At 42.2% G+C, this 15194-nt stretch overlaps 1 protein-coding gene across 3 annotated transcripts in view; it reads left to right on the forward strand.

Annotated features, from left to right (window-relative positions):
- The window catches only part of adkb (adenosine kinase b), a 97575-nt gene that overhangs the window by 54339 nt on the left and 28042 nt on the right, over positions 1–15194 (forward strand). The window lies entirely within an intron of this gene.

The following is a 15194-nucleotide window of genomic DNA, read 5'->3' on the forward strand; positions in this document are numbered from 1 at the left end:
TTTTTGAACAGGACTCCGATCAGATAGCCAAGAGGGAGATGCAGGGCCGATCAAAGTCGACCTCTGAATGTGTGATCAGAGATGTGGACATATCAGCATGAGCGCAATTGCATACGAAATACCAGGTTTGTTTTTGAACAGTCACGTAGTTGCCTCCCTCGCCCTCCTTGCCCCTTTTCGTCTCTGAAACTGAAACATCATGCCTAGAACTTTGGCTGGGGAGCTCTGCAGTTCATGAAAAATGCATCCACTCCACTCTTTTTCTAACTCTTCGCCTCTGATACCCTTGTCATATCATATCCATGTCATGTCAGCGTGTGTATTAATTATGTAGCAGGCGCGGTTTAGGAGACAATATTGATGCATCTCAGCTAGACATCCTATGTATAATACTCACTCGTCGTTGGGAAATATAAACAAGACTTAATTAAGGATGAGAAGACGCTTTAATGTTTAGCCCTGTGAGTAAATAATTCTTAGCCAGTGTTTACAGGAAGCATTTCTTTCTTGCATTCTGCCTGCTTCTCCCTGGGGCTCACTTTCATTCTCAGACTCTTGCTCTATTCAGCCGTTGCGGTCACTTTTTCCGGTTCAGCTGAGGTGTTCGACCCGGTCATCCCGCCCGGATTTGGCTTCCCTTTTAGTGTGCCGAGCTCGCAACCGCTCAACGTGCTTTCGATGAACTGCACCCGGTAGCACCTTTTTTGGAAGGGGTCCCAAATTGCAAAGGTAATTTATTTCTTTGCGAGCGAAATTATGCACGAGTAAGAGGTCATATTGTAATAGAAAATTGCTCAGCCGTTGCACACACATGCCAGATCCTGTTTGGGATTTGTGTTTCTGTTTATGAGTCCTCTCTGTGCTGTAATCTTATGGAACTGTGACAGCACTTGAATATATCCCCTCACCAAATGAATATCAGGAGGGAACACAGTTCTGGATGGTTCCTCTTGAAATGCAGCTGTTTCCCTCCGGTCTCCGTCCTCCTCCTGTAACAAATGGTCTCTCAGGATTAAAACCACTACAGAGATGTTAATTTTCTTCCATGACTTCATTCAAAAGTTGCATGTAAGAGAAGCAAGAAAAAACGATTTTACACTTTTTTGTTATGTTTAATTCCAAGGCTGTTATCTGTTCTCCTCGCAGATATACTATAGATTAACTGCGTCATCCTGTGAAAACATAGTTTAAGTCAGTGACCCTGTCAGCATTGATCCTATGTGCTTTGCAATGCCAGAGTGATTGTTTTACAGCATGGTGATTGCAGCAGTTTGGCAGGAATAATTGGAGGTTCAAGGCGCCGATCCGTGAGTGTAGCCTGGGGATAGGTTTCTGGAGAAGCTGACACTTCAGACGTATTATGAAGCCATCACGTCTAATTTGCACAGGCCTCTTTTGTAATTTACCCCCAATTCAGAGGAACAGTCTCCTGCTCTGCAGCACAATGCACACTCTGCTTGCATTGTTCATGCTCATTGGAAGAGACACTGAGTGAATGAGTCTTGGAGCTCAAATAATGTGCAGCACTGTTCCTGTCATATTTGTTGCTGTGTAATGGCCCCTGATTTGTAGTTTCCTGCAGCGCCTTTTCGGTTTGGTGCAGAGCAGACAGTGCTGCACGGTACAGAGCAACTGTTTTCTGTGCATCCAGTCCAAGGAACTTGTTTACAACTCGCTGCTGAAGCAACTGCTCGACAGATAAAGGACCTCGAAATGTCGTATAGTCTTTGAGAGGGGGAGGAAACCTCTTCAGAGGAAGGAGTGGGGTTTTCCACATGCCGCCCAGACATTCTCACACATATTGAGTTTGTCTGTGTGCATCTTTGAAGATGCAAATGTGTCAACCACATGTAACCAACCACCCAGCGAGAAGCCGAGATGCTCAACTGCCTTTCTCACGGCTCTTAAATGGCTGCCAGTGATCTTGAGCAGCTCTGCGTGTCTGTGAAGCCTGCAGTTCTTTCTTAACGGCCAGATTAGTTTTTGTGGGATATTGAATAATTTGTGCACATTTATCACTGAGCAGGAACGTCAGTTTAACCACATTAGGAGACGGAAGAGAGTTTGGCTGTAAAGTTTTATGGCATCTCGTGTAGCAAAGTGTTCAGTAGATAGTATGTGTAAGCTTTTACAGTATAATGATACAGAAGCCATTAATTGGCTATCAGTGTAAAACAGAATTTACTAGACTGGGTAAATTGATTTATTAGTTGAACCTTTTCAGATCTCTTTTACATGACAGTACAGGCAGAATACATTTCACTTTGTACATGCAGGTGCCCCTTAATCATGAGAATATTTATACCTCCAACTTGCCAGCCAACTTTGACACCTGGTGTAAGAAAGAAAAGACTGAACATCATAGCTTGTCACATCCTGACAGAGGCGACACTGGTAAATTATTAATTTTTTTCCCTCGCTCTGTCACCTATCGTCGCACTATCCTTCTACGCTGCTGTGTTTTGAAATGCAAGAGCAGTAGTCCTGCAGCGCGGCAAGTCATGTTACTGGCTCCCATTTCAATATCTTAAGTGAAAGGTCGAGATGATATATTCTGTCCTGCCACGGTGACTTACATGCTACCAGTTGAGATGCTACACTTTTATGAGGCCCACCCAGCCTGTCGAGCAAACTGATAATGAATCAATCTGTGTGAAACATTAATGGGTAGCAGCCCCCCCCACACCCTCCCTGCTCTTCTTGCGTGAGGCCAATTAGAGCATCCTCAGTGGCCCCTGCTGTTTGAGTCAGGGAAGCCCCTTGCATTGTCATATCAATATTCCTCTGTTGATCTCCAGCTGAGGCGAGTCCGGCTGCTCTTTCCGCACATGCTAATTTGCATTTGCCATCATGTGTGGGAGATGGCATGCTGGCTGTTTTTCCTCCTTGTTCCCAAACCTACTGTTGCCTCCCTCTCTCTGTCTTTTTCTACATTTTCCTCTCCTTTTTTTTTTTTTTTTTTTCTCGAGACGGAAAGGTTTCTTGATTCCTGGCATGCCAGAGAAGGGTCCTCTGAGGATTACATTGGCTAAGCCCTTATCACTCCAGGAAATTCACTGCCTGCTTAAAAAAGTGGTAGGAGTAGAAAATCAAGGGGAAGTGTTATTCTTTTTAAGTTTCTCCCTATTCCCATGGAAAGTTATTACGGGTTTGAAGAAAAGTCCTTTTTTTGGCACTCAAGTTTTCTTGCAACTGCATTTCATATTTCACCCTTCTTTTTTTTTTTTTTTTTTTTTTTTTTCCAAGCGGCTGTTGGAATTTTAGAAGTGGAAAATGTGAAGGCAGGTGCTTGAGAGAGGGAGAGAGGGGAGGCTCAGGGAGGGCTGCGCTCACTGGGAAGCGATGTTAAACATCCAGGGGAAATGTTTGTTATTCTAATGGGATACCACCATGGTAACAGCTTTTAGAGACTCCCAAGGCTTTGTGTGGAGTATATGCACGCTTTCATCAATCTCGCCTAATTTCTTTGGGGATTAGCAAATATAATCAGCCCCTTTCTCCAAGTCGTCACCTGCTTATTGACATGAATATTATGGTGAAATTCAGCAGAACACAGCCCTGTTGGATGTGCAGAAAGCAATACACGGGCCATTAATATAAATCACAAATTGAAGTGAGTCACTAAATGGATTCAGAAGTCATTAGTATTCCTTTTTGTGCTGAATGACATCCCAGACAGAATAGCTTACATTTTGCACCTACTTGGTTGCCTTTTTTTTTTTCTTAATCCTTGCTACTGAGACCAAAGCACTTTTGCTCGTATTACATCTCCAAGTTAAACATGTTTCAGACAGAGGTAATGAATTATGTTATTTTCAGACTTAATACCTATACAGGGGTTTTTAAGGAAATGGCGTGAACTCATTTACAAGACGTGGTGAGAGAAGGAAGCCCTGCTTGATGAGGAGCCTCCATGTTTAAAAGGCTCCAATAACTCGTAAGCCCCTCTCAGTTTTATACCTTTTTCTCTCCCTCTGCAGATTTCCTTAAGTGGCTTATGTGAATTGCAGTTCCCACATTGAAGCCGGGAGTATACGGAATACATTTCTTCCCGGATGTGACCAGCTAACAGCGCGTTGAACTTGAGCGTTTGGTGATGGAGAGGTTTCACACACAGCACTGCAGCGCAGTGGGAGTATAGCCTGACCTAAAGCTAAGCCCCCAGCCAGAACAGCCTTCCATCAAACTCTCACAACACTGCTCTCTTATCTACTGGCATTTCTGTCTGATACAAATAGCCAGGACATGATATAGTTGGCTACATGTCATATCTGGCATTGTACTACCCTCTATCTGCTCCCCCCCTCTGTGAAATATAATGCTTTTAACTCACCAGCTTTTTGCCTTGGCTATTTTTTCCCTCTGTAGCAGAGACAGAGACCAGTGTGTTTGCTCGTCTTGGCCAAAGGCCAAAGGCTCTTTCTGATATAATCCCCACCATCGATCAGACTTTGTTTACTCTAACATGGTTTCTCTCCCCTCCAGCAATTAGAAGGCAACCTTCCACCTCCTGCTCCACAGACCAGCTTTATACGTTTATTTTTCCCTTAAGTGGTAATTTTTCATGTTGTGGCTAAGCTCTAAGAAGTGTGGGTGTATATTAAGTAATGGATACTCTTCAACTAGATGGACATGTTGGATTCCAAATTTTTGTTAATGTTTTTTTGTCTTTGAAGAGGAGAATTGTCTAGTCCAGTCTCTATACTCTTTTGGGATGATTCACACATTTTCCTATGTAGCGCTCCTCGTCCGGCGTGTTTCGTTTAGGCTGCTCCACTTAGAAATCTCAAGCACTTTGAAATTTTAGAAAAATGGATGTGGTTGTAGAAGCTGAAGATGACTCTCCTGTCCGTCTGAGAGGCCCTCGTTATAATAAATCAGGCGGGAGAGGGACTGGTCTCTGTGGTCTTGGCTAAAGAGGTTTATAAACCAATGGGGAGAGGAGAACATTTTGTTTTGGACATCAAAAGATGTGTTTCCATCCACCTGTTTTTATGGGCATTTTCAATTTGTTCATGAAAACCGCAAATGGAAAAAAGATAAAATATTCCAAAAATGTTTTTATGTTTTGCTGAGGTAGAAGAGTTGATCAACTGAGAAAAGCAAAATGCAAGAATGCAGTGAGTATAGACAAGATAATTTATGTTTGTAATTTATGTGCATTCATGTGCATTAATTCACATTTGCTTTTGCTGATTTTCTGGAAATTCTGTTCAAAGTTGGATGGAAACTTGACTCAAAAGTTGATAAACCAAAAGACATGGCCCAACCATTGGGCCAATTAAAGCTGTTCGGCTGAAAACAAGCAAAAGTGTGACATTAATACACCAAACACACCATAAAATTAGTCTTAATTTTGCTTGCACTGTCTACCTTGTGTTAGACTAGTTGAAGAGTAAAATTAGACATAGTTTAACCCTGCAGATAAGCATAACAAATCTTCATGAAACAAGTCCCTGATGCGTTAGTCATCTTGTCCTACAGAGAGCCAACATTAAGCACACTGCGGCTAATAAGTCTTATAGTCAGAATTATCAGAGGCAGACGGCATGCTAATGCCTCTGAAGAATTTTGATTTAACATCTAACACATTACTTCACCCTGTTACTTGTGCTTTTGGCAGACAACCCTGACGCCTACCAGCAGCATCTGAATTTTGCAAATTTTTTAGGTTTTGTTTGATGCCTAAGAAAGAGTCATATTTTCTGGCTGTGATTATAGCTGTCTCAGTCTGAGATGCTATTCTCAAGTGAGAGAGGCTCTTAGTACACTGCACTACTAATATGTGAGTAATTTGAAGGAGGAAAATGTCTATTTAGCCCAGTGGAGAGCATTGACTTTAACAGACAGAATATAAAGTACAGGAACGGTGGCCAACTTTTAATGGTATTATCATGCACTTTAAAAAGTTCCTTCAGTGTCTTTTAGTCTTTGCCGTTTTTCTTTCTTTTGATCGCTCAGATTTTGAAGTCCTGCTGAGGTGTTTCAGCTGTGATTAGACATGCACAGGTAGGGAAGCAGTCTTCACTCAGCAGTGAGCTGTAAAGTTAATTTCAAGTTTTAGAAGAAACTGACCCTGTCTCGTAACAAATAAAACACACTGTATGGACAAAAATACTGGGACGCCTGACCATTACACCATCAGGGGCTTTAATGATATCGCATTCTAAATAGTTTTGCAGCTATAGCAGCTTCCACTCTTCTGGGAAGGCTTTCCACAAGATTTTGGAGTGTTTCTGTGGGTATTTTTTGCCCATTCATGCAGTAGAGCATTAGTGAGGTCAGACACTGATGTTGGACCAAAAGGCCCGGCTCACAATCTTCGTTCCAGTTCATCCCAAAGGTGTTGGAAGGGGTTGAGGTCAGCACTCCAACAGTCAGGTTCTTCCACACCAAACTCCAACCATGTCTTCATGGACTTTGTGCACTGGAGCACAGTCATGCTAGAAAAGAAAAAATCCTTCCCCAAACTGTTGACACAAAGTTGGAAGCATAGCATTGACCAAAATGTCTCGGTATGCTGAAGCATTAAGATTTCCCTTCACTGGAAATAAGAGGCCAAGCCCAACCCCTGAAGAACGACCCCGTCCCAATACTTTTGTCTGTATAGTGTACCACAGCAGCAAGTGAGTCATTAATAGAACATATTCTTGCATGGACCAGACTAACACTGCTTCTGCTCTCCCTTTTTGTCTGTTTACATCATCTGTGTGCACTCAATATATTTTTCCCTCTTGGCCTGAATAAAAACAAAGACAATCAGAGCTGACATCATCACCAGCACCAGGAAGATAAAAACATGTGGAGAGAATAAACAAGCACTGAAGTTTCCTGGCCTTGACGGTATTTCTTACCAGTTGTCATTTTATATAGCTGTGTCATTTTGTGCATAATTCCACGGTGCATTGGCTTGACTTGATTTGATTTAGGACCTCCACTTTCAAGGAAATTGGGCTTAGGGTATGAAAGTTCACACTTCTCGCCTCCAGGCAATTGATTTTTCTGAGCTTGATTTTAGTGCTGTAGCAAGACCAGTACTGAGTGTTAGCACCATGTTGTGTCAGTGAGGTCCAGAGATACTCAAACCTCACTGTGAACTCAGTGTAGTATTTCTAATTTTTAAAGTTAGCAGGTATTTACTTAAGAAGTAGAAGAAGAAAAATAATACATTAGCTGACAGACATTAAACATCATTTATCAAGGTAAAATTCCAGACATTCACAGTTTGCAGTGTTCTGCTCTTGTCTGACGTGTATGATTGTCAGAGGTAGGATTGCAGCTGGCAGTGTTTTGGACTGTGTCTTGCAGCCGTTTTACAAGGTGTTCCCAAGCCCGTGTAGAAATATCCTTTTACAGTCACGTGTTTCGCAAAGTGGTGCCCCTCCACACACACACACACACACACACACACACACACACACACACACACACATCCACATCCTTTCTTGGATTCGGGCTTGTGAGTCAAACACAAGTCACAAGCAAGTCTCAAGTGTTAAAGTGTAACTACACACCCAAATTCTTCAAGCTCCCTCCCTTCCGACATATTTCAAAAATGCTGCAGAGGAATGCAGAAGACAACCACTGTAGGGGGCGTGGCCTCTTGGTGGCGCAGGAAGTAAGGAGACACCGACCGGAGTGACCTGTGTGACGGAGTAACCACCGCTCAGCGTAGCAGGAACGGCCATATAGAGCTCAGAACTAATTAATGAAAAGGCATTGCTTTCTGGAAAGTGCCTGGTCTGGCGTTGTTGTGAGCTTGACCCATACGCGCAGCTGACCGTCTTTTAAACATAAATTGTGAAACCGTGAATGAAACGGCCAGTGAGAATCATGTGAAAACAATCACACCAAAGAGACAAACAAGTGCTTTAGAGACACCGGCAAGACTCAGTGCACTTTTGGCAAAGAATTTGATTTGTATTTGCACTCTAGAAATCCACTGCAGCTGTTTTGCCCCATCCACTCATTTTGAATTCTAATTTGGAGAAAAGCTGTTGATAGATGTCGGTGTTTTCCTCCAGGGGCCATCATATTACAGTTTCAATTAGATGATTTAAATTTTTTTTTTTAAACAGGCATGAATAATTAAAAGTTCTTTTTCTGCCATGTGTTCTCATATTTTTCTGGTGCTGAGCACGCACAGTCAGGAGTTATTATTAGAGTGAATTTAAGCGGCCCCGTGTCCACGGCTCTGAGCAGTGGGCACCGAGCTCCTGCATTGAGTTTGACAGCCTTCACACAATATTGTACAAGGGCGCTCCCTTAGCTTCTCATGCTGGTTAAATGTAATATGGCAGATGGATAGTATTTGCAGGGAGAGCGGGGGTCTCACCCTCCCTCTCACTCTTTTTTTTTTCGCCATCTCTTGCCAGTACCTCAGACATTTCAAGGGGGAGAAATATGTGTCAAATTAACTCTTAGCAACAGGGCCTCCAAGCTCCCTGCCCTTGTCTTTTCAGCAATCAGAGCTTTGTTATTTTAGTCTTTCAACCAAAACCAAACTGGATTCAATGGCTTCAGCAATTACCTGTAATTTTCCAACCTGGTGCGCTAGCTTTCGCCGGAGCGACTGTGAACAGTGAAAGATTGTCTGATCGGCTCCTCATTTTAGCGTTTAAGTTAAGTGCACTAATTCATTTACATCCACAGAGTGGCACATTTGGAAATGTTCACTTCCCAGCAGCAGGAATGTCTGCAGAGATTTGGTTTCTGTCTGTGCACAACCTTCGAGTCACTGAAACCAGAAACCCCTCCGCAGTGTCGACACTCCGACACTGAACCTCTGCTTTATACATCTGACCCATATATTAATACGTCCTTTCAAGCCAGCTCAGAAGAGACAACTCTGAAGCCTCGACATCTGTTTTCACATTGCAGACTTTTATCCCATTTTTCCACTGACCCCCACAAACTCCCCTTTTCGTTCCCCATCCTGTTCTCAAATCATGTAAGAAACTACAGGAGCTCAACTTGACTCCATAAGTGTATACAGTATGTTTCAGTGATGTTTCCCCTTCAGAGGTACTGAAGGAGAGAGAACTGCTTGCACTAAAATGCTAATTAAGTGCAGTGTGGCAGACAAGGACACTTGAGAGTGTATGCATTAGCAAATTTTAACTCCCTGCAAACCAAATAGTTTGTTCTGGACTAATCTTCCAAAGATGGAGGCAAGAACAACATCAGGAACCAGAGAGTAAAAATATAGAACTAGAACATGAAGAGAGAGGGAGAGACGCATGGTTTTCTTTTTCATTACCAAGATAACACAGTTTTAGGAGAAGAAAGCATCTCCTCTGGCATCGTTTTTTCGTTTCATCTCCTCACAGAGGTAACATATGGTATCTGTAAGGGAGAGTCAGTTGTGCTATGCGGTGAATTATTTTGTGGATTAGTATTGGCATTTAAATGCTCTTGGCTTTAAATCTTGTCTGTTTTAGATCTTAAGTACATTCCTTGGCATCCCGCTCTCCCGCTCAGGCTGGCCTCTTCCCCCAGCCAACACATTTTTGAAACTGTTGAGCTTAACAGGAGAGCAAAAGGCAGCCATTTGAAAAGACCCCGAAGCTGATCTCGAATTACTTTTAGTGCGATACCACTCAAATCAAACCAATTCTTCCAGTGTTGGGATGCCAGCAAACCCTTAACCTCCAGTTAGGGTTAAAAACCTTTTTTTTTTTTCTAAATTATTTTTAAATCTTTTTTTCCATCCATTACTTATCACCGTGGAGGCGTCCGAGGTTAATGTAATTACAGTCGCTGATGGTTGTACAAATTGCAGGATGGTAGCGTGACATACGCTCCAGTGTTCTGTGGTTGGCTCTAATGTCTTGTTTTATCCACACTCATTAAGATGACCTTCGCCAGGTATGTTTAGGTATGGTCATGACCTTCTAGGTGCTTCTCTGCAGTAAATTTCCCACACACACACACACCACAAGAGACCTTCACGACATCAGGGAAGAATATTCGCCTGCTTCAAAAATTGGGTAATATTTAAACCAGACAAAATGTTTTAGAAATAAACGCCACAGCAGTTAATAAGTGATGTCTCTGCCCAGTTGTTAAATCCAGCGATTGTGGCACATTTATGTCGCCCTAGAGATCCTGGCTGAGACGATAGCCCCCTTTCCTCATCTCCGAGCGGCCTTTAAAAGCACAGCCCTCCCTTCTGTTTCCAGTACAGTTGGCCTCCCTCCAGCTTCCTCTGAAGATGTGGATGAATTCCTAGATGTCTGATAAGCTTCAGCAAGAACATGATTCTTAATGGAAGAGAGAAGAAGAAGAGGCAGATGCTATCGGCGCAGTTGAATTGCCTTGCAGTCAGATCAAACGTCCTAAAAGTGCAGGGAATGCTGAATCATGTCGTGAGGGGTTGTTATACATTTATCTTCTCTGTTGGTTTAATTGAACTTGTTTCTAAGTGAAACCAACTGGCCGCTTCAATGCAAACAAAACATCATTAGCATTGTGAAAATCCCAGTTGCTTTGTAGCTTTTTTTCCCCTCCACTCATTTTCCTTTGAAATGAAAAGCCTTAAATGAGCTCTTTTCATCCTTATAATTTTTTCTCCTCCACTCGAGGCACTTTGTGTCACCGTTAATCACTTACCTCTGTTTGTTTGTCCTCTTTCTTTCTCCTGTTTATCGAGTCAGACACTGACAGAGATTCCCCCACCCCTCATCATGTGTGGAGGCCTTGCTTGTCCCTGTGTGTTTGTGTGTAAAACAGCAGGACCCTCAGGATCGGGGAGTAAAATATATCTCGCAACACTGGTGTAGCGTACCAGAGGTGTCTTGATGGCGATGGAGTCATACTGAGCTAATGAAGCTCCAAACCTGTGCTATCGATCCACCTTGCAATGGTGCTTTACAGAGATAACTGAGGAGGAGAGCAGTGTGTGGCCTCACGCACGCTCTGATCTGTGTGACATCTAATTCTGTGTAATGAACCCTGTGCACCAGAGAGCATGATGGGGGGCTGTCTATGGTAATGACAGGGATAGCATGGCCTGGGCTGCTTTTGAAAGGCTTTGAAACACTACTGGTAAGCTCACACAGCTTTCCTGACAACAAGGAATAGATCAACTAGAACAACTGCCTGTATAAAATGAAACCACGTCGCCTGTATGCATGCATTTGTCGAACGTGTGAAGTCCTCCTGTTACTTTACAACATTTCTACTTTGTACTATCTGGTTATATGTTGTATTTCTCTATATTGGAAATCTACTACTGTGTTACTTTTCTTTGCTTTCTCCAAGCAGAAGCTATTTCATACTTCTAAAAGAGGGATCGTCTCTCTGTTATTATTCTGAAAGACGTGCCCGTATGATGGAAGCTTTTCCTTACCTGAATTGAGGGTCTAAATCTACAGTCTCATTAGCCCTTCCTCCACTGAAACTCCTTTGACGTAATGACAAAACAGTGGAGTAAATTTTGAGCAGCGGGATTACAAACTGAACGCCGTTTCATAGCAATAATGTGGTTCGTAGGTTAGTAGTGTGCCGTTGTGCTGGACAGGGTGAAGGCACACAAATAGACTAATGTCTTTTATTTTCAAGCACAGCACATAAGTGTTTTTTTGTTGGTCAAACAGAGGCCAAGAGTTGAACAAAGGTTAACTACCGCCCATGAGTCTGCTCAAGCTGGTCAGAGAAACACTCAGTTGTACTGGCTTTTAAAATAAAACATTCACAGAGTGTGGTCCTCGTGTGGCTGTAGCATTAGGCTGTATTCAGACTGAAAACAGCACTATGCTAAAGAAATGCAAGGTGCTGCACTGGTGTTGCTACAGGTAGAGATGAGAAGATGAAATACTGCCCAGGAACATCCACAACTGTAGGCTAACCAGGTAACAGAACACAGTGCTTTATAATGCTGTGAGAAATAATTTTACGTCTGCAGAGAATCACATTCTCTGCATCGACACCTCCGCTGTGCCATTGTGGTGGTTTGATTGAAATGAGAGATTAGGCTGTGGTTATTGAAGTGGTACTAAAATTTATCTGAACCCGCGTTGACTTTTTTTGGGGCCAGCGCAGCAATTTGTGATGCAACACTGACATATTACCATATTATAAAGTGGTCATGTTATGCTGAAGCCTGTACTGTATAAGACATCCTCTGTCCTTAGACCTAGAAGATTCAGATAGAGAAAACTTTGCTCCCCCTAATAAACCTTCAGCATGGAAGAAAATGGAAGAAACCTCAGGAAGGTGTGTGCACATCCAGTAGACACGGCACAACATTATTATTTATTTCTTTTCTTTTCGTTTCTGGCCACCTGGCAAATGGAAATCCAATATTCACTTTGATTTTAGTTTTAGTTTGGTCCCATCAAGACCCTCATCCAGTCCTGGTGGAAATATCTGACTCTTTAGTTGCTAAATGCTCTTTAGCTGCTAAATGCTCCACAGACACAGTTAGCCAGTAACTAAATGTGTCTGTCTGCCATTTGGTGCTGGGCAGGTATTGCACAGTGGGATTATCAGAGCTTTCTCACTAAAAACAGCTGCCTCCTCCATCTGGAAAGAACTCTTAGGAGAGCAGTCAGACTGAGCCAAAACAGTGCAAGTTTGTGCTTTAAAACTGAAAACATGAGATTAAAGGCGCAAAAAAAAATCCACGTAGAGCTGAGGAGTCATGTGATATTTCTCTGCTGGTTCACTATAAGTACATTTTATTTTACATTTTTACATTTATATGTCGTCATTTCATTGGTTTTTAATATAAAATATTGATTAAAGCAGCTTTAAAGATAAGGGCTGTTTAGATTGTTAAACCCTTGAAGAGAAACTTGTGATTTCTGGTTGTATAAATAAACTTGTCAAAGATCTGGGGATTTGATGAAATTTACTGCTATTGCAGAGGCCATAATTACTCTTTTCACTGAAGTGGTGATGGTTTAAATTCCCTCCATCATTCCTGAGTAATAGGAAATGTCAAACAAAACCTTCATGACACAGTACTTTGAACACTCCCCCTCATCCCTGCAGAATTAAAATAGACCAGGAGGAGAGAAAAAAAAAAAGCTTTTCCTTTTCCATGACCACCTCTGGTGCTGGTGCAAATGAAAATGCCCTTCCCAAAATAGATCATTTTTACCCTTCAGATGTCCACTTTTATTTTAAGCCCGGTGACACCATGCCATCCATCACACCCAGTGTTTCAGATGTGAGCAGCCCCGGGGAAAACACTGATACAATGCAGGGAAAGTGTGATAGCGTGCCGCTGCTGCGTAGTTAAGACCTCTATGGTTAAACTACCACTAATTTCATCTCAGACTAGCATTTAGACATTTTCTTTGTGTGATTAAAGTGGAAGTCTTTCCTCTTTTTATGGTAAACATTGAAAATGGGTGCCCTGCCTTTCCAGCTCTTCCCTCAAATTACCACTTGACATGGCCAAACATCGCTCCGCATTATTGTCTGCCAGGAAAATGCTTTTCTGAATGCTTTATTGAATGTTTTGGCTGGGTGGAAATTGTACGAAGTGTACCCAGTGCTTTGATCATCTTGACCTGGAAATGCGATAGTCACCCCACTTCACAGGGCTCTCTGACACCTGGGAAACTGGATCTGGTATTCTTGATACATGATCTACACCGCAGCACTAAAGACTTAACTTCTCCCGTTTCGTAGTCAGCAGACGCTACTGATGGGAACTGGAATTTCACATGGCTCGGACTGAGGCTTTTTTTTTTTCCTCCCACAAGCCACTAGAATCATAACATTTGGAGCCTGGTGGAAAAAATGGCCTGTATGATTTTTATGAACGAGATTCCTGTAGCATATCAAACACAGAGACGCACCAGAGGTTTTTATTTGTACTTTGGATTTTTCATTTTTGGTCATCAAAGCTGATGAAGGATTTTTGTCAGATGTTGGGACGTATATGTGCACACCAAGAAATACAGATGTAGGCTTCATATCTTTGAACTTTGTTTGTTATTGTTGTATTTTTGATAATTATATTCACTTTTGGATTAGTTTTCAGTTGTATTTGTAGTTCAGTTGTTGTATTTTGTACTGCATGTGAAATTCTAACATCACAGGTTAATGTACTTGATTGAAATAAAAAGTTGTAGGGGAAAAACTGCATTCATTTTGTGTAAACCTGTCGCACCAAATCAAAATGGGCTTGAGCACTCAAATATGTGCTTCAGTAGGAGAGTGTTGTTTTAGTATTACATGGATATAATTCATTCAGAAACCATTTTATGTGTTACAGTTCAGAGAAATGTAATGTGATGGCAGTGGCAGTGAGGGTTAGAAGTGAATTACACAGAGCCAGTGTGTGATTAGAGAAGCTCTGGCAAGGCTTTTAAAGTTCACCGTCCCTCAGGATATTTGATCGAGCCGGCGGCCTTTGATCAGTGTTAACGTTACGGTAACCATGACAGTTTATTTTCAACTACCAAAAAAAGACCATTTGTGTCAGAAAACAATCTCCCCTTCCTCTGACACGTTGGCACGCCGCAAAAGAAAAATGTCAGGGTCAGTGATGGGCCATTAGCCCAGAGTGAGTTCCTTTTGTGTTCCAAGATCCATTTAAAACACCTTTTTAGTCTTCAACAGATGGTACCGTGGCACAGCTACCACAGGGGCTAACCTGGGCCTTAACTTGAAGACATTTCCAAAAAAAAAAAAAAAAAAAAACCACAGGACACACAACACCGCAGAGGAACGGGAATGTCAGCCCATAGAGTGAATGACACCATGAATGTGTAATAAAGACTTCACCTGCTTAGCGTGCTTATATTGTAATGCCTTGTACATTTGATTGACTACACAGTCACCCTCTATTCATAGGTATTATACCCTTTTCTTTTTTGCTGGAGGTTCCTCCTCTATTGCTGCAAATGTCATAGTGCTTTAATGAGAACTGCTCTGTAGCCCACAATGGAAGCTTTTCAGCCAGATTAAATGTATCACTGTGCTGAAACTTTCCTTTCCTCTCTCCTCCCCTTTGCCCCTATTGTGACATAGTGGTTTTACAGAGCAGCTTGTTGCTGAAAAACAAGGTTAAGAAGATCAGTATCAAAGGAGGAGTGTTTTTGTGTGGCTCGCCGGAGTGTCTCGCTTCAGGTTTCCACCTGAAACACAAAGGTGTTTTCTTACCTGATTTGTATTCATTCACACAATGAGTGGACCTGCCTCTCTTGTTTCCAAGTAAGGAGAGTCCAGACGAGACT

This window comes from Scatophagus argus, chromosome 21, assembly GCF_020382885.2.
Source record: "Scatophagus argus isolate fScaArg1 chromosome 21, fScaArg1.pri, whole genome shotgun sequence".
In the NCBI taxonomy this organism is placed as follows: domain Eukaryota; kingdom Metazoa; phylum Chordata; class Actinopteri; family Scatophagidae; genus Scatophagus; species Scatophagus argus.